This window comes from Hylobates moloch, unplaced genomic scaffold (genome assembly GCF_009828535.3).
Source record: "Hylobates moloch isolate HMO894 unplaced genomic scaffold, HMol_V3 SCAFFOLD_14, whole genome shotgun sequence".
Classification (NCBI taxonomy): Eukaryota; Metazoa; Chordata; class Mammalia; order Primates; family Hylobatidae; genus Hylobates; species Hylobates moloch.
The window spans coordinates 64,542,319-64,565,776 of NW_026652289.1; the positions used below are offsets into that span (position 1 = coordinate 64,542,319).

The 23,458-nt window shown below is 40.4% G+C and overlaps 1 protein-coding gene and 1 pseudogene across 16 annotated transcripts in view; one reads left to right on the top strand and one right to left on the bottom strand.

The window, feature by feature from the left end:
* The window catches only part of CSNK1G1 (casein kinase 1 gamma 1), a 235,182-nt gene that overhangs the window by 43,699 nt on the left and 168,025 nt on the right, over positions 1 to 23,458 (top strand). The window lies entirely within an intron of this gene.
* On the bottom strand, positions 296 to 395 carry LOC116482658 (U6 spliceosomal RNA; annotated as a pseudogene).

The window sequence follows — 23,458 nt, forward strand, 5'->3', positions numbered from 1 at the left end:
TTGAGACTAGCCTATGCAACATAGTGAGACCTTATCTCTACTAAAAAATTATATATAAAAAAAAAACTACCTGGGCCTGGCAGCAGCATCTGTAGTTCCAACTACTCGGGAGGCTGAGGTGGGAGGATTGCTTGAGCCAGAAGGTTCAAGGTTGCAGTGATCTGTAATGGTGCCAGTGTACCCTAGCCTGGGTTACAGAGTGAAACCTTGTCTTAAAATAAAAAGAAAAATGTTTGGTAGAATTTACCTGTAAAGCCTTGTGCTTTTGGGCTTTTCTTTTTTTTTTTTAATTAAAAAAAATATGGAACGCGTCACAAGTTTACGTGTCATCCTTGCACAGAGGCCATGCTGATCTCTATATTGTTCCAGTTTTAATATATGTGCTGCCAAAGTGAGTGTGGGCTTTTCTTTTTGAGGAGGTTTTTGACTGTTGATTCAATCTAAGATTTGTTTAGATTTTCTCTCTTCTTGAATCAGTTTTGGTACTTTGTGTATTTCTAGGACCCTGTCTGTATCACCTAGATTATCTAGTCTGTTGGTGTACAAATTATTCTAAATCTTTTCATTTTTAAGGTATGCAGAATTGTCTCTACTTTCTGAAGTTAGTAATTCGAGTGCTTTTTTAAAATCCTGGTCAGTCTAGCTAAATGTTTGTCAATTTTATCTTTTCAAAAAAACAGCTTTTGGTTTTACTGATTTTTTTCTATTTTTCTCTTCCGTGTTTTGTTCATCTCTGATCTGATCTTTATTTCCTTCCTTCTGCTAGCTTTGAATTCAGCTTGCTCTTCTTTTTCTGCTTGCTTAAGGTATTGATCTGGGTTCTCTTTTCTTTTTCATTCATTCATTCACTCATTCATTTATATATTTATAGAGATGAGATCTTGCTGTGTTGCCCAGGCTAAAGTGCATTGGCGTGACCATAGCTCACTACAGCCTCGAACTCCTGGGCTCAAGTGCACCTCCTGCCTCAGCCTCTAAGTGCACTTAAAAAAAAGTGTATTCTGCTTTTATGGGTTGGAGTGTTCATATTTGTTTAGCTCTAGTTGGTTTATGGTATTATGTAAGTACTCTGTTTCTTTATTGATCTTATGTCTACTTTATTATTCAAAGTGAGTTGTTAAAGTCTCTAACTGTTGTAGAACTGTCAGTTTCTCCAATTCTGTCAGTTTCTCCAATTCTGTCAGTTTTTAGCTTTATATATTTTGTTGTGCTCTTATTAGGTTTGTTTATATTATTGTCTTCTTGAAGAACTATTGCAATATTTAGTGACCTTCTTTGCCTCATAACTATTTTCTTATTAAATTTTTTTTTTCTAGAAATGGGGTGTCTAGCTCTGTTGCTGAGACTGGAGTGTAGTGGTGTGATCACTGCTCACAGTAATCTTGAACTGTTGGGCTTCAGCAGTCCACCTATCTCAGCCTTCTGTCATCACAATTTTTATTGTAAATTTCATTTTGTCTGGTACAGGCTGAGTATCCTTTATCTGAAATGCTTAGGACCAGAAGTGTTTCAGATTTTGGATTTTTTTTTGAATTTTGAATATTGCTAATACATAATAAGGTATCTTATGAATGAAAATAAATTCATTTGTTTTGTATATGCCATATGCATATAACCTGAAGGTAATTTTATAGCATATTTTTAATAGTTTTGTGCATGAGACAAAGTTTGTGTATGTTGAACCAACTGAAAGCAAAATGTCACTTTTTTCTCCTGTGAGCACTTTTTTTTTTTTTTTTTTTTTTTAAAGAGACTGGATGTAGTGGCTCATACCTGTAATCTCAGCACTTTGGGAGGTTGCGGCAGGATTGCTTGAGCCCAGGAGTTTGAGACCAGCCTAGAGAACATAGTGCGACTTCATCTCTACAAAAAAAAAAATTGTTTAATTAGCCAGGTGTGATGAAGTGCACCTGTAGTCTCAGCTACTCCGGAGGCTAAGGTGGGATGATCACTTGAGGCCAGGAGTTGGAGGCTGCAGTGAGTTGTGATCATGCCACTGCACTCTACCCTGTCTAAAAAAAAGGAAAGAAGGAAAGAAAGGTGTCACTATCTCTGCCACCCATGTGGACAATCTGTGGTTGCTTGGCATCACCATCATTCCTGACTCTGAATTTATATGCTACCAATAAGCATTCATTTTTGCCCAGGTAGTCCTATAGCATTTCCCTAATGTTTTCATCTGTAGTTTCATAGTTTTGGGTCGTATATTTAAGCCTTTAATCCATTTTGAGTTGACTTTTGCATATGGTGAAAAACAGGGATATAGTTTCATTCTTCTGCATGTGGATATCCAGTTTTCCCAGCACCATTTATTTTATATTGATTGATTGATTTGTTTTTTCGATGGGTTCTCACTCTGTTGCCCAGGCTGGAGTGCAGCGGTATGATCATAGCTCACTGCAGCCTCGAACTCCTAGGCTCAAGCAATCCTCCTGCCTTAGACAGAGTGCTGGGATTACAGATGTGAGCCACCATGCCTGGTCTATATTTATTTATTTATTGAGATGGAGTCTCGCTCTGTCACCAGGCTGGAGTGCAGTGGTGTGATCTCGGCTCACTGCAACCTCCGCCTCCCAGATTCAAGCGATTCTCCTGCCTCAGCCTCCCAAGTAGCTGGGACTACAGGTGTGCACCACCACACCCAGCTAATTTTTGTATTTTTAGTAGAGACGGCATTTCACCATGTTAGCCAGGATGGTCTCGATCTCTTGACCTCGTGATCTGCCCACCTCAGCCTCCCAAAGTGCTGGGATTATAGGCGTGAGCCACCACACCTGTCTGTTTTTGTTATATTTACCCTTTTGAAGTCTGAGAGTTTTTCCTAATTTTTTATCTAGGGTTTTTCTAGTTTCATATCTTAAATTTAGGTCTTTAAACCATCTTGAGTTATGTTTGTATCTGGTGAGAGGTATGGGTCCAGTTTTATTCTTATGCATTTGGCTACCTGATTTTCCCAGTACCATTTATTGAATAGGGTGTTCTTTTCCTAGTGTGTATTTTTGTTGACTTCGTTGAAGATCAGTTGGATCTAGGTGTGTGACTTTATTTCTGGATTCTTTATTCCATTTCTTTGAACTATATGCTTATTTTTATGCCAGTACCATGCTGTTTTGGTCACTATAGCCTTGAAGTATAATTTGAAGTCAGATAGTGTGATGCCTCCCAGCTTTGTTCTTTTTGCTTAGGATTGCTTTAGTTATTTGGGCTCTTTTTTAGTTTCATATGAATTTTAGGATATTTTTTCTAATTCTGCAAAAAATTATGGTAATTTGATAGGGAGTGTGTTGAATCTGTTAATTGCTTTGGGAAGTGTAGTCATTTTAATGATATGATTCTTCCAGTCTGTGAGCGTGGGATGTATTTCCATTTGTTTGTGTCGTCTGTGATTTCTCTCATCAGTGTTTTCTAGTTGTCCTTATTGACATCTTTCACGTCCTTGGTTAAATGTATTCCTATGTATTTTATTGTTTTTGTAGCTATTGTAAATGGGATTGTCTTCTCGATTTTATCCTCCGCTAGATTGTTATTGGTGTATAGAAATGCTACTGATTTCTGTACGTTAAATTTGTGTCCTGAAACTTTACCAAATTTATTTATCAAATCTAAGTGTTTTTTGTGGAGTCTTTAAAGTTTTCTAGATACCAGATTATATCAGCGAACAGGGACAGCTTGACTTCCTCTTTTCCAATTTTGATGCTTTTTTTTCTTGCCTGATTTCTTACGATGGTGAATAGAAGTGAAAATGGGCATCCTTGTCTTGTTTCAGTTCATACAGGAATTGCTTTCAACTTTTCCCCATTAAATATAATGTTGGCTGTTCAAGCGATTCCCCTGCCTCAGCCTCCTGAGTAGCTGGGACTATAAGCGCATGCCACCATGCCCGGCTAATTTTTTTTTTTTTTTTTTTTAGTATTTTAGTAGAGATGGGTTTTTACCATGTTGGCCGGGATGGTCTTGATCTCCTGACCTTGTGATCCAGCTGCCTGAGCCTCCCAAAGTGCTAGGATTACAGGCGTAAGCCACCGTGCCTGGCCTGTGTATTTATTTTTTGAAGTAGGTTCTCACTTTGTTGCTCAGGCTGGAGTACAATGGCATGATCTTGGCTCGCTACTGCCTCAACATCCAGGGCTCAAGCAGTCCTTCTACCTCAGCCTCTTGAGTAGCTGGCCAGGATAATTTTTTTCTTTTTGTATTTTTTTTTGTAGACATGGGATTTCATCATGTTGCTGAGGCTGGTCTCGAATTCTTGAGCTCAAGCAATCCACCTGCCTCAGCCTCCCAAAGTGTTGGGATTACAAACATGAACCACCATGCCCAGCTCATGATGATCTTTTTAATGTGTTGCTGAATTTAGTTTTCTAGTATCTTATTTTGTTTTTATTATTTATGTATTTGTAGAGACGGTCTCACTGTGTTGTGCAGGCTGGATTGCAGTGGTGCCATCATAGCTGACTGCATTCTCAAAGTGCTATGGTCAGGCTATCCTCCCACGTAAGCCTCCTGAGTAGCTATGACTACAGGCACATGCTACCATGCTCAGCTAATTTTTAAAGTTTTTTGTGGATATGGGGTCTTGGTATGTTGCCCAGGCTGGTCTCAAACTCCTGGCCTCAAGAAGTCCTCCCACTTTGACTTCTCAAATTGTTAGGATTATAGGTTGAGCCACTGCCCCTGGCCTGCATCTTTTCAAAGCATTCAGCCTAATTTTTACAATGTTTTTCAAGAACTACAGCGTACAGATAAAGAGTTCCGTGTAGTTTAAAGATCAAAAGGGAACACTGTGTACCTGTCCTTCAGAGAAGTAGAACATGACCAGTGTCTGAGAAGGCCCTATGTCTGCCTACCTTTTTTCTGGCCTACTAGCAGGCTTTACTATATGTTGTGACAGCTAGATATGCATACAAGTAGGAAAGTTTAACCCAGAAAAATCTGGTTCGTTAGAAGAAAATCAGTCAACAGAAACAGCTGTAAAAATGTTGAGATTACGCCTGGTATAGTAGTTCATGCTTGTAATCTCTGCACTTTGGGATGCCAAGGTGGGCGGATTACTTGAACTCACGAGTTTGAGACCAGCCGGGGCAACATGGTGAAACCCTGTCTCTACAAAAAATACAAAAATTAGCCAGGCGTGGTAATGTGCACCTGTACTCCCAGCTACTCAGGAGGCTGAGGTGGGAGGATGGCTTGAGCCTGGGAGGTGGAGATGGCAGTGAGCCGAGATTGCACCACTGGACTCCAGCCTGGATGATAGAGTCAGACCTTGTCTCAAAAAACAAAAACAAAGACAAACAAACAAAAAGTTGAGGTGATAGAATTTTAGTACACAAGGAGATGAAAACAGAAAAAGTAAGTTTAAGATTTTTTTTTTTTTTTGAGATGGAGTCTCGCTCTATCGCTGAGGCTGGAGTGCAGTGGCACGATCTTGGCTCGTTGCAACCTCTGCCTTCTGGGTTCAAGTAATTCTCTTGCCTCAGCCTCCTGAATAGCTGAGATTACAGGTGTGTGCCACCATGCCTGGCTAATTTTTATATTTTTTGTGGAGACGGGGTTTCACCGTATTAGCCAGGCTGGTCTCAAACTCCTGACCTCAAGTGATCTGCCCGCCTTGGCCTCCCAATGTGCTGGGATTACAGGTGTGAGCCACCGCACCCAGCAGTAGGTTAAATAATTTAAAGCAAATATGAAAATACTGAAGAGAGAAATGGAAGATACAAGAACCAACTAAAACTTGTAGTGCTGAAAAATACCTGAATTGTTGCTTTTAAGTAAGCAATTTTCCTTTTTTTTTTTTTTTTTTTTTTTTGAGACGGACTCTTGCTCTGTTGCCCAGGCTGGAGTACAGTGGCATGATCTCGGCTCACTGCAACCTCTGCCTCCAGGGGTCAAGCGATTTTCCCGCCTCAGCCTCCCAAGTAGCTGGGACTACAAGCACATGCCACCACGCTCGGCTCATTTTTGTATTTTTAGTAGGGATGGGGTTTCACCATGCTGGCCAGGCAGGTTTCAAACTCCTGACCTCGTGATCCACCCGCCACAGCCTCCCAAAGTGCTGGGATTACAGGCGTGAGTCACCACGCCCAGCCGCAGATTTCAACTTTTAGTTGACAGTGTATTTTGGTAATTGGCCATATTTCCAGAAATGAAAGCATAGATGCATTGTTTTCCTCCAGTTGTATTTTTTTTTTTTTGGTATAGTAAATCCCAAAGAGCTTTGCTCTTTTCCAGTTTCATTATTTTATTTTTCATGTTAGTAACTTCACCCAATGTGGTAGTTTTTAAAAGTTGGAGCTACAATTTCAGTTTAGCTTTAAGTTATCAAGTGAAGAATGTCAGTAATATTGCTTTGGTCAGATAATAAAAGATAAAAATTCTATGATTAAAAAACAGTCAGGTAACCAAGATGAGTAATGAGTGAATGAAATAAGGACTAATATCATTAAAGTAGGAGCTGAGTATTTACTATAGGACTATTGGAGAATGATTAAACATAAATTGTGTTTCATGATGAACATCCACTTTTTAACTATATTTTTATATAATTAACCATTATCTTTTGATCTTGAAGTATACACCTAATCATTTCATAGACAAGACTGTTCTACATCCTTAAAATTTACTATCCTGTTGTTAGGACAGTACTGAACCTCTTTATGTGCTCAGCTATGATTAAAGTTACATCCTTGGTATGAACATACCAACTCCCAGTTACTAAACATACCTGAAAGCTTTTTAAGTTGCCACACTTACCAGTACTGATTTCAGGGCCATTGGGATTTATCTATGCATGGACCAGGTTAGAATGATGAATTATTTTTTTAATTAAGATTTTTAAGTTTTAATTCATTTTTTTTCAAACATTATAACATATTTGAATATTCATACCAATTTCTGGTTGAGAAAGTTAAGAGATACTGACTTGGGCTACTGTCTTATCTATGTTTCGAATTCAGAATTTTTAGCCTTTTGTTTAGTTTTTACATGGGGCATTTTTCTCTATTCACCTTTGGATTTCTTTTTTTTTTTTTTTTGTGAGTCGGAGTCTTGCTCTGTCGCCCAGGCTGGAGTGCAGTGGCACGATCTCAGCTCACTGCAAGCTCCGCCTCCCGAGTTCATGCCATTCTCCTGCCTCAGCCTCCCAAGTAGCTGGGACTACAGGCGCCCGCCACCACGCCCGGCTAATTTTTTGTATTTTTTAGTAGAGACGGGATTCACCATGTTAGCCAGGATGGTCTCGATCTCCTGACCTTGTGATCCACCTGCCTCGGCCTCCCAAAGTGCTGGGATTACAGGCGTGAGCCACCGCACCCGGCCACCTTTGGGTTTCTTGTGTTGGTTTTCTTTTGATACTAAGATATATTAAGATGTTTAGTTGTTTATTCAGAATCATCAAGTACTTCTTATTTGAAAGGAGCTAAACATTGACTCCACTTAATCATTAAGAGTAAAATTATTTTGATTCTCCAGGACGACCAATTACTAAGGAGAATTTAATTTTGTCTTTGACAACAGTGACAAGAGGAGAGTTTAAACCTCTGTTTGACTTGAGAATAGTCTCTGGAATGCTCAGTCATGAAGTAACATGTTGTGTACATAAGTTTTGGTTTTAAAATAATAAAGCACTTCTCCTAGAAGCATGCCAGGCTGGAGTGCAGTGGTGCGATCTCGGCTCACTGCAAGCTCCGCCTCCCGGGTTCACACCATTCTCCTGCCTCACCCTCCCCAGTAGCTGGGGCTACAGGCACCCGCCACCATGCCCAGCTAATTATGTTTTTGTATTTTTAGTAGAGATGGGGTTTCACCGTGTTAGCCAGGATGGTCTCAATCTCCAGATCTCGTGATCCGCCCGCCTTGGCCTCCCAAAGTGCTTGGATTACAGGTGTGAGCCATGGCTCCTGGCCGAAGCTTAATTTTTCAAGAAGTATAGCATGTATAACCATAGCATATGTGATTGTTTTATAATATTCTGAATCCAGTATGATTTAATTGCAATATCATAATAAGGCATAAAAGATAAAGTAGTATTAACTTTGGCATAATGCATACTTCAAACCAGTAACTACTTGGCGTTTTTGGTGGCAGTTTTTGTTAAACTTTGAGCTGATGTTTCCCTGCCAATGTCATTTTAAATTTAAACATTATGAGTAAGAGTTTTCACCATTGAGAGCTGCTTACAGAGGTAAAACTTGCCTTATAAAAAATTCAAATGTTTTATACATTCATAACAAAGTACAAATGCTTGCAGTTTTACCTCCATTGAGAAATTCACCAGTTTGGTGTGTATTCGTTTAAATTCTGTTTCATTATATTTATTATTTTCTTGTTTAAAAAATCTTTTTCTTGGCCGGGCGCCATGGCTCACGCCTGTAATCCCAGTACTTTGGGAGGCCAAGGCAGGTGGATCATGAGGTCAGGAGTTGCCTGGCCAGGGTGGTGAAACCCCGTCTCTACTAAAAATACAAAAAATTAACCAGGCATGGTGGCGCACGCCTGTAGTCCCAGCTACTCAGGAGGCAGAGGCAGGAGGATCGCTTGAACCCAGCAGGTGGAGGTTGCAGTGAGCCGAGATTGCACCACTGCACTCCAACCTGGGCGACAAGGCGAGACTCTATCTCAAAAAAAAAAAAAAAAGAAAAACTTTTTCTTAGCAATGTCTCAGTTTTTTTCAGTGTTTTGAGGATGCAGACAAGACGCTTGGTTTGATTTCTTTTTAAAAATAGTTTGTGTAAGGCCGGGCGCGGTGGCTCACGCTTGTAATCCCAGCACTTTGGGAGGCCGAGGCGGGTGGATCACGAGGTCAGGAGATCGAGACCACGGTGAAACCCCGTCTCTACTAAAAATACAAAAAAATTAGCCAGGCGTGGTGGCGGGCGCCTGTAGTCCCAGCTACTCGGAGAGGCTGAGGCAGGAGAATGGCGTGAACCGGGGAGACAGAGCTTGCAGTGAGCCGAGATTGCGCCACTGCACTCCAGACTGGGCGACAGAGCGAGACTCTGTCTCAAAAAAAAAAAAAAAAAAAAAATAGTTTGTGTAATTATTTAATATGTGATCATTGTAAAAATTTGGAGAAAATCAAAAAGTGATAAAGAACAAAAGAAAACCATGTGAAATGCCTCCAAAAGAGTAATTATTATTAGCAGTGTAATTTTCTTTCCAGTTTGTCTTATGATTATATGCATATATCAATATTTTTAATGAAATTCGAATTATAGAGTTTTCCATTACATCAGATAGTTATTTAATGGTGTATTACACATAAATTATTTAGCTACAAGTCAATTGTTGGTTTTTAGGTTATTTTCAGATTTTTGCTCATAAATTCCTGATATAAACATCATCTTTTATGTTAATTTTTGATTATTTCCTTAGGAAACTCATTTCTTTAGGATTATTAGATGAACATTATTATTTATTCCTTAGGGTTCAGTCAATGACCATTTTGCCAGATAGTCTCCCAAAGAGGTATGGTCCCCTCAGCAAGGCATGAGAGTGTTTCTCTGGATTCTGGCAATATTCAGTGTCATGATTTTCTGTCACATTTGCAAATTTTATTTTGTTTTCTTTTCTCCCTCCCTAACACATTTGCCAATTTTATAGATGAAAAACATTATCTTTTGTCTGTGTCACATCTTTTTTTTTTGAGACGAAGTCTGTCTCTTGTCCCCTGGGCTGGAGTGCGATGGTGTGATCTCAGCTCACTGCAACCTCTGCCTCCCGGGTTCAAGTGATTCTCCTGCCTCAGCCTCCTGAGTAGCTGGGATTATAGGCGCCTGCCACCCGGCCCGGCTAATTTTTATATTTTTAGTTGAGACAGGGTTTCACCATTTTGGCCAGACTGGTCTTGAACTCCTGACCTTAGGTGATCCACCCATCTCGGCCTCCCAAAGTACCGGGATTACAGGCGTGAGCCACCACGCCTGGCCTTTTTGTGTTACATCTTTGATGTGTACTTCATATATTTTATTTTGTTTGTTTGATTGAGACCGAGTCTTGCTCTGTTGCCCAGGCTGGAGTGCAGTGGTACATTCTTGGCTCACTGCAACCTCCGCCTCCTGGGTTCAAGCGATTCTTGAGCCTCAGTCTCCCCAGTAGCTGGGACTACAGGCACCCACCACCACGCTCAGCTAATTTTTTGTCTTTTTGGTAGAGACAGGGTTTCACACATTGCCCAGGCTGGTCTTGAACTCCTGGCCTCAAATGATTCACCCATGTCAGCCTCCCAAAGTGCTGGGATTACAGGCGTGAGCCACCGCGCCGACTGTACGTCTCATATATCTTTTTTTTGTTGTTTTTTTTTTTTTGAGACAGAATCTTGCTTTGTCACCCAGGCTGGAGTGCACTGGCATGATCTCGGCTTACTGCAGCCTCTGCCTCCCAGATTCAAATGATTCTCCTGCCTCAGCCTCCTGAGTAGCTGGGATTACAGACCAGCACCACCACACCTTGACCTCTTGGGCTCCAGTGATCCTCCTGCTTCAGCCTCCCAAGTGACTAGGACTACAGGTGTGCACCACCACACCTAATTTTTTTTTTTTTTTTTTTTTGAGACAGTCTCACTCTTGTCACTCAGGCTGGAGTGCATGGCATGATCTTGGCTCCCTTCAACCTCCACCTTCTGGGTTCTAGCTATTCTCCTGGCTCAGCCTCCCTAGTAGCTGGGATTACAGGTGCCTGCCGCCACGCCTGGCTAATTTTTGTGTTTTTGGTAGAGACGGGGTTTCACCATGTTGGGCAGGCGGGTTTCAAACTCCTGACCTCCGGTGATCCACCCACCTCAGCCTCCCAGAGTTGAGCTACTGCGACTGGCCCACACCTGACTAATTTTTAAATTTGTTGTAGAGATGAGGTCTTACTATGTAGACCAGGCTGGTCTCAAACTCTTGGCCACAAGTGATCCTCCTGCCTCAGCCTACCAAAGTGCCAAGATGACAGGTGTGAGCCCCTGTTCTTGGCCTCAAGGATGTACTTCTGAAACTTCCAGGAGCATTGTCACTTGACCTTTACAAAACTTTACCAACAGATTTGGTTATAACATATAGGAGAAAGAATACAGAACAGGAAAGGAAGGTGCACTAGAACCAAACATACCAACAACAGCAAAAGGTGACTTTTGATACAAAGGAAAGGGAAAAAGTATCATCTTAAAATTCAGTAGCGGTCGGCACGCCTTAGTCCCAGCACTTTGGAAGGCTGATGCAGGCGGATTGTTTGAGGCCAGGAGGTCGAGACCAGCCTGGCCAATATGGTGAAACCCTGTCTCTAATAAAAATATAAAAATTAGCCAAGCATGGTGGCACACGCCTGTAATGTCAGACACTTGGGAGGCTAAGGCACAAAAACCACTTGAACCCAGGAGGCAGAAGTTGCAATGAGCCAAGATCACACTAATGCACTTCAGCCTGGGCGACAGAGCGAGATGCTGTCTAAAAAAAAGACAAAACTAAAAACTCAGTAGCAGAGGATTTTAGTATAGTAGCATTTGGCCTTACACACTTCATTAAGGCATAAGGACATCATTGTTTTTTTCTTTTTAAATAGAACAAGACAGTGGTTTTCATCCCTTATCCAAAAAAGTTAAGTTTACATGTCATATGTTTGGCTGCCTAAGAGTTCATGTGTGAGGAAAACGACCTAAAATTCTTTTTTTTTTTTTTTTTGAGACACAGTCTCGCTCTGTCGCCCAGGCTGGAGTGCAGTGGCATGGTCTCAGCTCACTGCAAGCTCCACCTCCCGGGTTCATGCCATTCTCCTCCCTCAGCCTCCCGAGTAGCTGGGACTACAGGCACTCACCACCACGTCTGGCTAATTTTTTTTTGTATTTTTAGTAGAGACGGGGTTTCACTGTGTTAGCCAGGATGGTCTTGATCTCTGGACCTCATGATCCACCCACCTTGGCCTCCCAAAGTGCTGGGATTACAGGTGTAAGCCACCGCGCCTGGCCAAAACGACCTAAAATTCTTATCTCTTCCTTTCCAATATTTGTTGATCTCATTTCTTTTTCTTATTTTATTGAATTGGCTTGGACTGTTGGGTAAATTATTTTCATGGTGACTCTCATTAAATATAAAGTGTACTATATCATAAACTTAGTTTTAGGGTTTATAGGCTCATGTGTGTAGTCACAACACTTTGGGAGGCTGAGGTGGATGAATCACTTGAGCTCAGCCACACAGGCTGCGCAACATGGCAAAACCCTGTCCCTACCAAAAATACAAAAATTAGCCAGGTGTGGTGGCACACACCTGTAGTCCCAGCTGCTCGAGAGGCTGAGGTGGGAGGATTGCTTGGGCTCAGGAAACGGAGGTTATAGTGAGCTGATATCGTGCCACTGTACTCCAGCCTGGGTGACAGAGTGAGACCCTGTCTCAAAAAAAAAATAACGAAACAAAAAAATAAATAAATAAATAAATAAACCAAACTTTTTTTTTTTCAAGTAAAATTTTATTGTATTTTTTATTTGTTCGTTTAACAGTAACTTTCTGATACACCTTATACTCTCAAAAAAGAATTAGCACTTCTTCACGAGGATAGAAAGAGAAGTTTTTGATTAAAAAAACCAAACTTTAATCTTCTAGTATATTCACTGATTTAAGACATAATTTTGTAATGATTAGACTAATAAGGAATTATTATACTTAAAGATATTTATGCACAGATAAAATTTGGCGTGTATGTCTACATATATATGTGTACATATATATGTGTGCTTATATATGTGTACATATATATGTGTGCTTATATATGTGTACAAATATATGTGTGTGCATTATATATATAAAATATTTATTATTATTATTATTTTTTTGATGCAGAGTGTTACTATGTCGCCCAGGCTGGAGTGCAGTAGCGTGATCCCGCCTCACTGCAACCTCTGCCTCCCAGGCTCAAGCGACTCTGCTGCCTCAGCATCCTGAATAGCTGGGATTACAGGCACCTGCCAGCATGCCTGGCTAATTTTTGTATTTTTAGTAGAGACAGGGTTTCACCATGTTGGCCAGGCTGATCTCAAACTCCTGACCTCAAGTGATCTGCCCACCTCGGCCTCCCAAAGTGCTTGTGTTACAGATGTAAGCCACCGTGCCTGGCCTACATATATAGTTTTTAAAAGTATTTGGTTATATGAATTGTGATTGGTAAAGGCATGAGTAGTTTAGAAGGTGGGACAAGATAAAAGCCAATTATAGCCTGCTGCATGTGTGTAATCCCAGCACTTCGGGAGGTTGAGGTGGGCAGATCAGTCGAGCCCAGGAGTTTGAGACAAGCCTGGGCAGCATGATGAAACTCTCTACAAAAAATATAAAAATATAAAAATTGGCCGGGCGCGGTGGCTCACGCCTGTAATCCCAGCACTTTGGGAGGCCGAGGCGGGCGGATCACGAGGTCAGGAGATCGAGACCATCCTGGCTAACACAGTGAAACCCCGTCTCTACTAAAAAATACAAAAAATTAGCCGGGCGAGGTGGCAGGCGCCTGTAGTCCCAGCTACTCCGGAGGCTGAGGCAGGAGAATGGCGTGAACTCCGGGGGGCGGAGCCTGCAGTGAGCCGAGATCGCGCCACTGCACTCCAGCCTGGGCGACAGCGAGACTCTGTCTCAAAAAAATAAATAAATAAATAAAAATAAACAACTTCATATTAAACTGAACAAATAAAGAAAGTCTTTAAAAAAAAAAAAATATATATATATATAAAAATTAACCAGGCAGTGTGGCATGCCACTGTAGTCCCAGCCACTGGGGGCTGAGGTGGGAGGATCACTTGAGCCCAGGAGGCGGAGGTTGCAGTGAGCTGGATTCATGCCACTGCACTCCAGCCTAGGTGATGAGAATGAGACCCTGTCTCAAAAAGAAAGCTAATTATAGAAGAGTAGATGTTGGGGAAGAGAAAACAAGATTCGTCTGAAAATCAGTATGCTATCAATATGCTAATACTTTTAATCTTGGTAATAGTTATTAAAAGGGAGCTTTGCATTTTCTATTTTGATTATGCCCCAAGTATCCTAGCCATTTTATATATTAGATATTGTCCTCTCATCTTTAAAAGTGGAGATTTTATGTAGTTGATGATTAAAATTATTTATTTTATTATTATTTTTTGAGACAGAGTCTTACTTTGTCACCCAGGCTAGAGTGCGGTGGCACAATTTTGGCTCACTACAAACTGCAACCTCCACCTCCTGGTTTCAGATGATTCTTGTGTCTCAGCCCCCTGAGTAGCTGAGATTATACCACCATGCCTGGCTAATTTTTGTATTTTTAGTAGAGACAGAGTTTCGCCATGTTGGCCACGCTGGTCTCGAACTCCTGACCTCAGGTGATCTGCCTGCCTCAGCCTCTTAGTGTGTTGGTATTATAGGTGTGAGCCACCCCGCCTGGCATAAAATTATTTATTATTATTAACAAGGGTATAAAAGGAAAACGAGTAAGTGAAACCCAGTTGTCTTTTGAGTAACAGCATTTTTCCTGTTCTAGAATTACAAAGCATTGATTCAGACATGGACTTTTATGCAGCCAAATGTACAAAATTATGTGAGTTTCATTACATTGTCTTTATAATTGAAGTTGGCCCAGGCTCATGGGAATCCTGTGGGTGTGTTAGGTGTTTTTGTGTCTGTATTTTTTGGCTTCTGAGCAAGCTACTAGAGGAGAGTTGGTTTTAATTAATGCTTCACAGAGCAGTGCTGAAATATGAGTTTTGGGCTTTTTGTTATTTTTTTTTTTTTTACGGTAGGCTTTGTTATGGTGGACCAACTAGTTGTTTCCTTTTTCATTGTGCCTTTCTTGGCTTTAAAGAAGAAACACGTTTTTACTCAGTGCTTTTAATATTTTAAAGTGAAACTGATACTCAAGCCCTATTTCTGTCAACTGGTATTGAATACGGAGTTAGCGGTACTTTTCCCACGTTGAAGCCATGGGGGAGGCTATAGCTTCCTACTTGTCTCAAACATTATCTTTTTAGTTGTTCACTAGGTTTCAGTAGAGAGGCTATTTTCCAGTCAGAATCTTTCCATCTAGTGATCCTGGCAATCTGGTTCGGCAGCTAAAAGCAGGTAATTTTTTTTTTTTTTTTTTTTTACTTATTTGGAATGTTTGCCAGTTTGCCTTTATTTACTAGCATCGTACATAGACCCAGAAGACTTAATAAGTTCTTGTGAATTCAATATGGAGTCACAGAAAGGAAAGGGGAAATTTCTGGGTCTGTTTGCAATGGTAATAAATAATGGTAAACTGGCAAGCAAGCCAGAGAAATTCAAGTTCAGATTCAAACAAATTCAAGTTCTTTTCAGGATTCTCTTAGTTTGTGGAGGCACGAAAACAACAGTAGAAACTTTTTGGTCCTCTGTGTGAATATGAGGAGAGGTCCTTTTACAAAGGTTATGGGTGTCTCTTGTCTAACTAGTTCACTTGCCTACTTACCTCTAACTTCCTATATGCTGCTTTAAAGCTGTTTATAGGAATAGGAGGGATGAAAGGAAGAGGCACTCTTAATGGGTAACTCCACATTTCTGATCAGATTTGTTCATTATGTGTGGTGGTCATTCTTATTTTACCAATGAAAAGATTGAGGCATAGTCAAAGATTACTGTTTCCTTGGATTCTCTGCCCATTGCTTTATTTTTTCAACCTTTCTATTCAATTAGTATATTTTCCCCACCCTTGACCTTGTGAAACCATTCTAACTTCCTTCTGTACAGAGGAGGTGAATTGAAATAGTAGTCATTTACTTGTTAGTGATTTCAGCCCAATTCCCTTCACTGGTAGATTGCAATATTGGGACTGCATTGGTTCTGACCATAAAATAAAATTCTGGTGGATTTCTGACACCCACAAAGAGTAGGGTGTCTTTCTATACCTTTGAAATAAAAAGGCAAGAGTAGATTAGAAGTCTGTAAACAGACTTTACAGTTACTGTTTCTTAGTTTGGCTGCCCATAGAAATTTACCAACACCCTGAAACAATTACTGGAGAGAATCGCTGATGGGGGGTAGAGTTAGGTAGCATATTTGTATGAATATTTTTTCAACCAAGGGTAGGAAGGGGAAGGTCGTGTTTTCACAGTTTAAAACAGTAGTGACATTCATTTTATTGCGTAATATAATGAAAATAATTACAAATTAAAGGAAAAATGAATTTCATCACCCTAACATGTACATTATTTTTATTTTCCATTCTTCACTTTTGTTTGTCTATAAGTATACCTAATTTTTGTTATTTGGTAATCATAAATATATTTTTATAATTTAAAGCTGCATTTTAAGAATTAGGGATATTGAGAAAGTTTAGGGATATTGGAAATCAGTGGCGAAGACTAGAAAATAATCGTTCCTTAAAGTTTCTTGGTAGAGGAAACTCTTTTTTTCTTTTCTTTTCTTTTTTTTTTTTTTTTTGAGATGGAGTTTCACTCTTGTTGCCCAAGCTGGAGTGCAATGGCGCAATCTTGGCTTACTGCAACCTCTACCTCCTGGGTTCAAGCGATTCTCCTGCCTCAGCCACCCAAGTAGTTGGGATTACAGGCATGCGCCACCAAACCCGGCTAATTTTTTGTATTTTTAATAGAAACAGGGTTTCACCATGTTAGCCAGACTGGTCTCGAACACCTGACCTCAGGTGATCCACCCGCTTTGGCCTCTCAAATTGCTGGGATTACAGGCATGAGCCACTGCTCCCGGCCTGGTAGAGGAAACTCTTTAGGATATTTGAAGGGGTGAAGGAAGAGAAGAGTAAGGAAATGAAATGTGCAGGTAAAGTATAATTCAGAACCACTGCATAATATAATGTTACATTTATTATCAGTTAGGGATAGGTACAATTTATTTCCTATGTTATGGGAAGCTGTTCTTAGAAAAATGTCTTCCTACTATTAAACACCTAAATTTGTTGCAGCCACAATAGAAAGCTAATACAACATCTAATCAGAGTTCCACATGCAGACTAATGAGAGAAGGATAAGAGACATTGACTAACTTTAAACTTTAAGTTAAATGTACATTTTAAAATTTCTAGAATAGCCCCTGAAAGAATAATAGTTGGAGTAGAAAGCAAATGGAGTGGGAGAGGGAGACCTCAAACATGGAAAAAAAAAAAAAAAAAAAAAAGGAGAGAGAGAAAAAAGGGTGGGACAAAGATATGGTGGAAATAATATGGTAGAAATAAGGGCAAATATATCATTGGTCATAATGAATATAAATGGATTAAATGCTCTAGTTAAAAGATAAAATTGGCCAGGCATGGTGGCTCACGCCTGTAATCCCAGCACTTTGGGAGGTCAAGGCAGGCGGATCATGAGGTCAAGAGACTGAGACCATCTGGCCAACATGGTGAAACCCTGTCTCTACTGAAAATACAAAAATTAGCTGGGTGTAGTGGCACGTGCCTGTAGTCCCAGCTGCTCGGGAAGCTGAGGCAGGAGAATCGCTTGAACCCAGGAGGCGGATGTTGCAGTGAGCTGAGATCGTGCCATTGCACTCCAGCCTGGTGACAGAGCAAGATTCTGTCTCAAAAAACAAAAACAAACAAAAGATAAAATTGGTGGCTGGGCGCGGTAATCCCAGCACTTTGGGAGGCCGAGGTGGGCGGATCGCCTGAGGTCAGGAGTTGGAGACCAGCTTGACCAACGTGGAGAAACCCTGTCTCTACTAAAAATACAAAATTAGCCGGGCGTGGTGGCACATGCCTGTAATCCCAGCTATTCGGAAGGCTGAGGCAGGAGAATTGCTTGAACCCAGGAGGCTGAGGTTGTGGTGAGCCAAGATCATGCCATTGCACTCCAGCCTGGGCAACAAGAGCAAAACTCCGTCTCAAAAAAAAAGAAAAGAAAAGATAAAATTGTCAGGCTGTATGTAAAAATACAAGCCAACTATATATGGTTTTTAGGAGATTAAAATATTAGCACAGAGACAAGTTGAAAGTAAAAGAATAGAAAATGATACATCTGGCAAAATATCAACCAAAAGAAATTGGTATCATTGTGTAATAAAATAGACTGCAGGGTAAGGAGCATTACTAGTAACAGTATCAGTGTTTCAGATGGGAATTGCTTTTTGCTGCTGGGTAGAGATGGAAATAATAGTGGCTTAAAGACAGATACTTATTTTTCTCCCACTTACAGGATTCTAGAGTTTGGCACTTTAGGGCTGATACGAAGATTTCATTTTCTTATCAAGGTTCTAGTATACCTCTCTGTTTCTGTGCCACCATCTTTAACATGTGGCTAACGTTGTGGTCCAGGATGCTTGGAATACCAGCTCTCACAGATTGCTTGCTGGGCAGGTGGAGCACGTACAAGCTATCAGTTCATTTCTTAAAGTCTTTTCTTTCTTTTTCCTTTCTTTTTTTTTTTTTTTTTGAGACAGTGCTTCACTCTGTTGCCCAGGCTGGAGTGCTGTGGTGTGATCATGGCTCACTGCAGTACCAACTACCCAGGCTTTAAGTGATCCTCCCACCTCAGCCTCTTAAGTAGCTGGGACCACAGGCACATACCACCATGCCTGGCTAATTTTTAAAAAACTGTCTGTAGAGACAGGATTTCGCCATATTGCCCAGTGTGGTCTTGAGCTCCTGGGCTCAAGTGATCCTCTGGCCTCGGCCCCCCAAAGTGCTGGGATTACAGACATGAGCCAACATACATGGCCTTAAAGTGGTTTCACAAAAGCTCTACCTAGCAACTTCATTAGCTCTTTGCTGCAAGGTAGTTAGGCTGCCCAGAATAACATTGGACTTTACTGAGGGAGTGGTGATTCTGGGAAAGCCACCTGCAGTCTCTATCACATCATATAACAATAAAAGGTTTAGTTTACCAGGAAGATACTAGAATTCTGTTATTTATACCAGATAATACAGGTTCAACATACATAAACCTACATAACAACTACAAGGAGAAATTTATAAATTCACCATTATATTAGAATAGATGTTTTTAACATTAAAACAATACTTCCTGCCAGCAGAGATGTGCTAAAGAAAAAAAAATCATTAAAACAACACAACAAGACAGAGCTATTGGGTGAATATAGAACATTGTACTCAAGTTTTAAAGAATTAGTTTCATACAGTTCCTACTATTTGCAGATATAGTTACTTTGTGGAATCCAAAATTTCTGTAAGGCGAGAGGTAACAACCTTAAAAGTAGCCCTGAAAATCTCAACAAATTCAAAGAATATGTATTGTATAGACCAAACCTTCGATGACAGTGCAAGCTAAATTAGGACTCAGTTTTTTTAAAAGATAACCTTTAAAAATGTTTGGAAATTTAAAAGAACACATCTAAATAACTCTTGAGGTTACAAAAGAAATAATGATAGAGGTTTACCAATACGTAACACTGAATGTTAATTAAAAAAACAACATCAGAATTGATGGATGCAACTTAGTGGGTTCTTGGGCATAGCATATAGTCAAGTTTCGTAAATATTCTGTGAGAGTTTGAAAAGACCATTCTCTAGTTGAGGGCAGTGGTATTAATAGAGGAAAAGAGCTTCAGAAATTGAGAACTGTCAGTTGCTCCTCCTGATTTAATATTAGCATTTAAGGCCTTGTGCAATTTGTCCTCTGACAGTTGTCAGTGGGCACTACTGCTCCTCCTGTTTCTTTTGCTTTAATCTTAATTACATAATTACAGTTCCCTTATTAGACACTAGTGGTTCTAAAATGTTAGCATGTATTGGAATTTTCTGGAGGGTTTGTTAAAACACAGATTGCTGGCTGGGCACTGTGGCTCATGTCTGTAATCCCAGCACTTTGGGAGGCTGAGGCGGGTGGATTATCTGAGGTCAGGAGTTTGAGACTAGCCTGGCCAACATGGCAAATCCCTGTTTCTACTAAAAATACAGAAATTAGCTGGGCGTGGTGGTGGGTGCCTGTAATCCCAGCTACTTGGGAGGCTGAGGCAGGAGAATCGCTTGAACCTGGGAGGCAGAGGTTGCAGTGAGCCGAGATTGTGCCACTACACTCCAGCCTGGGCAAGAGAGTGAGACTCTACCTCAAAACAACAACAACAACAATAACAACAAAAAACAAAGAAACACAGATTGTTGGGCCTCACCCCCTGAATTTCTGATTCAACTCATCTGGGGTAGGCCCCCAAATTTCCATTTTCAGCAAATTTGCAGATGATGTTCATGCTGGTGACCTAGGGACAATGCTTTGAGAATCACTGTACTAGAGATTACATTCACTTGACTGTATCCCTTGTAACTGTTAATTCTTTTCCTATATCCCCTTTTCTCTCCTCCTTAACTTTTTCCCCTCAGAATCCTGCACTTTAACTCTCCCCTTTTCTTGGAAGTATTTTTTTTTTTGAGATGGAGTTTCGCTCTTGTTGCCCAGGCTGGAGTGCAGTGGTGTGATCTTGGCTCACTGCTACCTCCACCTCCTGGGTTCAAGCCATTCTCCTGCCTCAGCTTCTTAAGTAGCTGTGATTATAGGCATGCAGCACCATGCTCAGCTAATTTTGTGTTTTTAGTAGAGACGGAGTTTCACCACGTTGGTCAGGCTGGTCTCGAACTCCCAACTTCAGGTGATCCACCAGCCTCCACCTCCCAAAGTGCTGAGATTACAGGTGTAAGCCACCGCGCCTGGCCAGAAGTGGTTTTTTTTTTTTTTTTTTTTTTTTTTGAGAGCGAGTTTCGCTCTTGTTGCCCAGGCTGGAGTGCAATGGCACGATCTCAGCTCACTGCAACCTCCACCTCCCAGGTTCAAGCGATTCTCCTGCCTCAGCTTCCCGAGTAGCTGGGATTATAGGCATGTACCACCACGCCTGGCTAATTTTGTATTTTTAGTAGAGATGGGGGTTTCTCTCTGTTGGTCAGGCTGGTCTCGAACTCCTGACCTCAGGTGATCTGCCCGTCTTGGCCTTCCAATGTGCTGGGATTACAGGTGTGAGCCACCGTGCCTGGCTCGGAAGTGTTTTTAACCATCAAGTTGTTAGATGTCCCATGCCTATGCTTACTTAGAAAATGGTTCTTGCACATCTGTAAAAGTCCTAATCTTACTATCATACCAAATATCACTTCACATCTGTTAAGATAGCTATTAAAATACACACACAGAAAGTAAAAAAGTAGTGAGGATGTGGAGAAATTGGAACTGTATTTATTGCTGGTGAGAAAATAAAATGCCGCAGCCATTGTGAAAAACAGCTTGGCAGTTTCTCAAAAGGTTACACAATAGGACTACCATATAGACCCAGCAGTCCTCTCTTAGGCATATATCTAAAAGAATCAAAAACAGGGTTTTAAACAGATGTTTGTACAGTACTTTTATAGCAGCATTCATAATAGCCAACCAAGTGCCTGTTGACAGATGAGTGGATAAACAATATGTGGTATATACATACAAAGGAAGGAAATTCTGACACATGCTATGACATGGGTGGACTTTGAAAACATGCTTAGTATAATAAGTCAGACACAGGACAAATATTGCATGATTTCACTTATGAGCTACCTAGGATAGACAAATTCAAAGACAAAGTAGAATAGAGGTTATCAGGGGCTGATGGGGCAGAGAAAATCAGAGCTGTTGTTTAATGGGTACAGAATTAGTGTTGAGGACAATGAAAATATTTTGGGTATAGATACTGGAGACTGTTACACGATATTGTGAATGTATTTCATGCCACCGAATTGTACATTTACAAAAGAAATTATAAATATTATGTTATATATATTTTATCACAGTAAAAAACAAAGCCAGGTGGGTTAACATCTGTAATCCCAGAGCTTTGGGAAGCTGAGGTGGGAGGATTACTTGAGGCTAGGAGTTTGAGACCGGCCTAGGCAACATAATGAGACCCATTCTACAAAAAATAAAATAGGCATGGTGGTACCTGTAGTCCTAGCTGTTGGGGAGGGTGAAGTGGTAGAATAGCTTGAACCCAGGAGTTCGAGGCTGCAGTGAGCTATCATGGTACGACTGCATTTCAGCCTGGGTGACAGAGCAAGATTCTGTCTCTTAAAACAGACAAAAATGTTAGTATATTACTGGAAAAACTTATTAGAAGTATTTTTTGGTGATGATGTTTCACTTTCATTTTTTTGTCATATGCTTCTATGAGTTCTGCTTGCTTTTGTTTTTGTTTTGTTTGGTTTGGTTTGAGACGGAGTCTCACTGTGTTGCCCAGGCTGGCTTATAGTGGCAAGATCTCGGCTCACTGCAACCTTCACCTCCCAGGTTCAAGTGATTCTCCTGCCTCAGCCTCCTGAGTAGCTGGGATTACAGGTGCCCGCCACCGTGCCTGGCTAATTTTTGTATTTTTAGTAGAGATGGGGTTTCACCATGTTGGCCAGGCTGGTCTTGAACTCCTGACCTCAGATGATCTACCCGTCTTGGCCTCCCAAAGTGCTGGGATTATGAGTGTGAGCCACTGCTCCCGGCTGAGTTCTGCTTTTTTAAAAATAACAAGTATGTGTTTCTGAATCAGAAAAAAGTAAATATATGTTAAAAAGATATATGTGAATATTTATAAAATATATTTATGTGAAGGATTTTCTGTAATGTAAATCTCACTAGTTAAAATTTTTATATTACTTGAGTAGATGATTTTTCCATAGGATTGTGACTAAAACTGAGTTTTCCATAGAACTGTTACTAACCTGTAAACTTCCTCTCTAATAAAAGTTATATTTTCCTTGGTTACAGATGCTTTCTAGTTTGCTATGTCTATGTCAGTTATTTTGAATCTCTTAAATTTTCACATCAAAAATTATTATTATTGTTTTTTTTTTGTTTGTTTGAGATGGAGTCTTGCTAAGTTGCCCAGGCTGGTCATTAACTCCTGGGCTCAAAGTGATCCTCTCACCTCAGTCTCTTGAGTAGCCAGGATTATAGGCACATACCACAGGACCTGCCAAAATTATTATTTAAATTTATCAGTGAACCATGTTCAGTGACATAGGTAAGTATTGAGTGCAGGTAGCATTTACGCTCACTTCAGTAGAATTCCTGGGCTTTAAAACAAATAGGAAGAAAGGAAGTATGTAGAGTGTGGCTTATACACTTTGAGGATATTGTGGTTTTGTTTTGTAATTTTCTTGTGAATAGAATAAAGAGTGAAATAAGAGAGATCGAATCTAGTTAATCAAGATAATTTGTCAAGTAAATTTCAGTTACTTGAAAACAGTCAATTCAATTTTACATTTGTTTACTCTGTTTTGGGCACGGTGCTTTGAACAGTTTAGGTACGTAAGTCAGAGAGCGGTCCCTAGTCCCATAAAGTTCCACAGAATGGTTTGGTAGGTAGACAGGTAAAAAATAGCCACATAAATCGATAGATGGATATATGAATTAAGATGAATATTATTCATTCATGCTCCATAAATTTATTGAGCAACTGTTATACTATGTGTTAGGCCTAGTGTAGGTACTGGGGGTATAGTGACAAACAGGAAATATTTATGTTTACATTGAAAAAGATTACTGGCATGTTGCAGGTAAATTTTATTTTCTCCTTATTCTTAGGTTTTT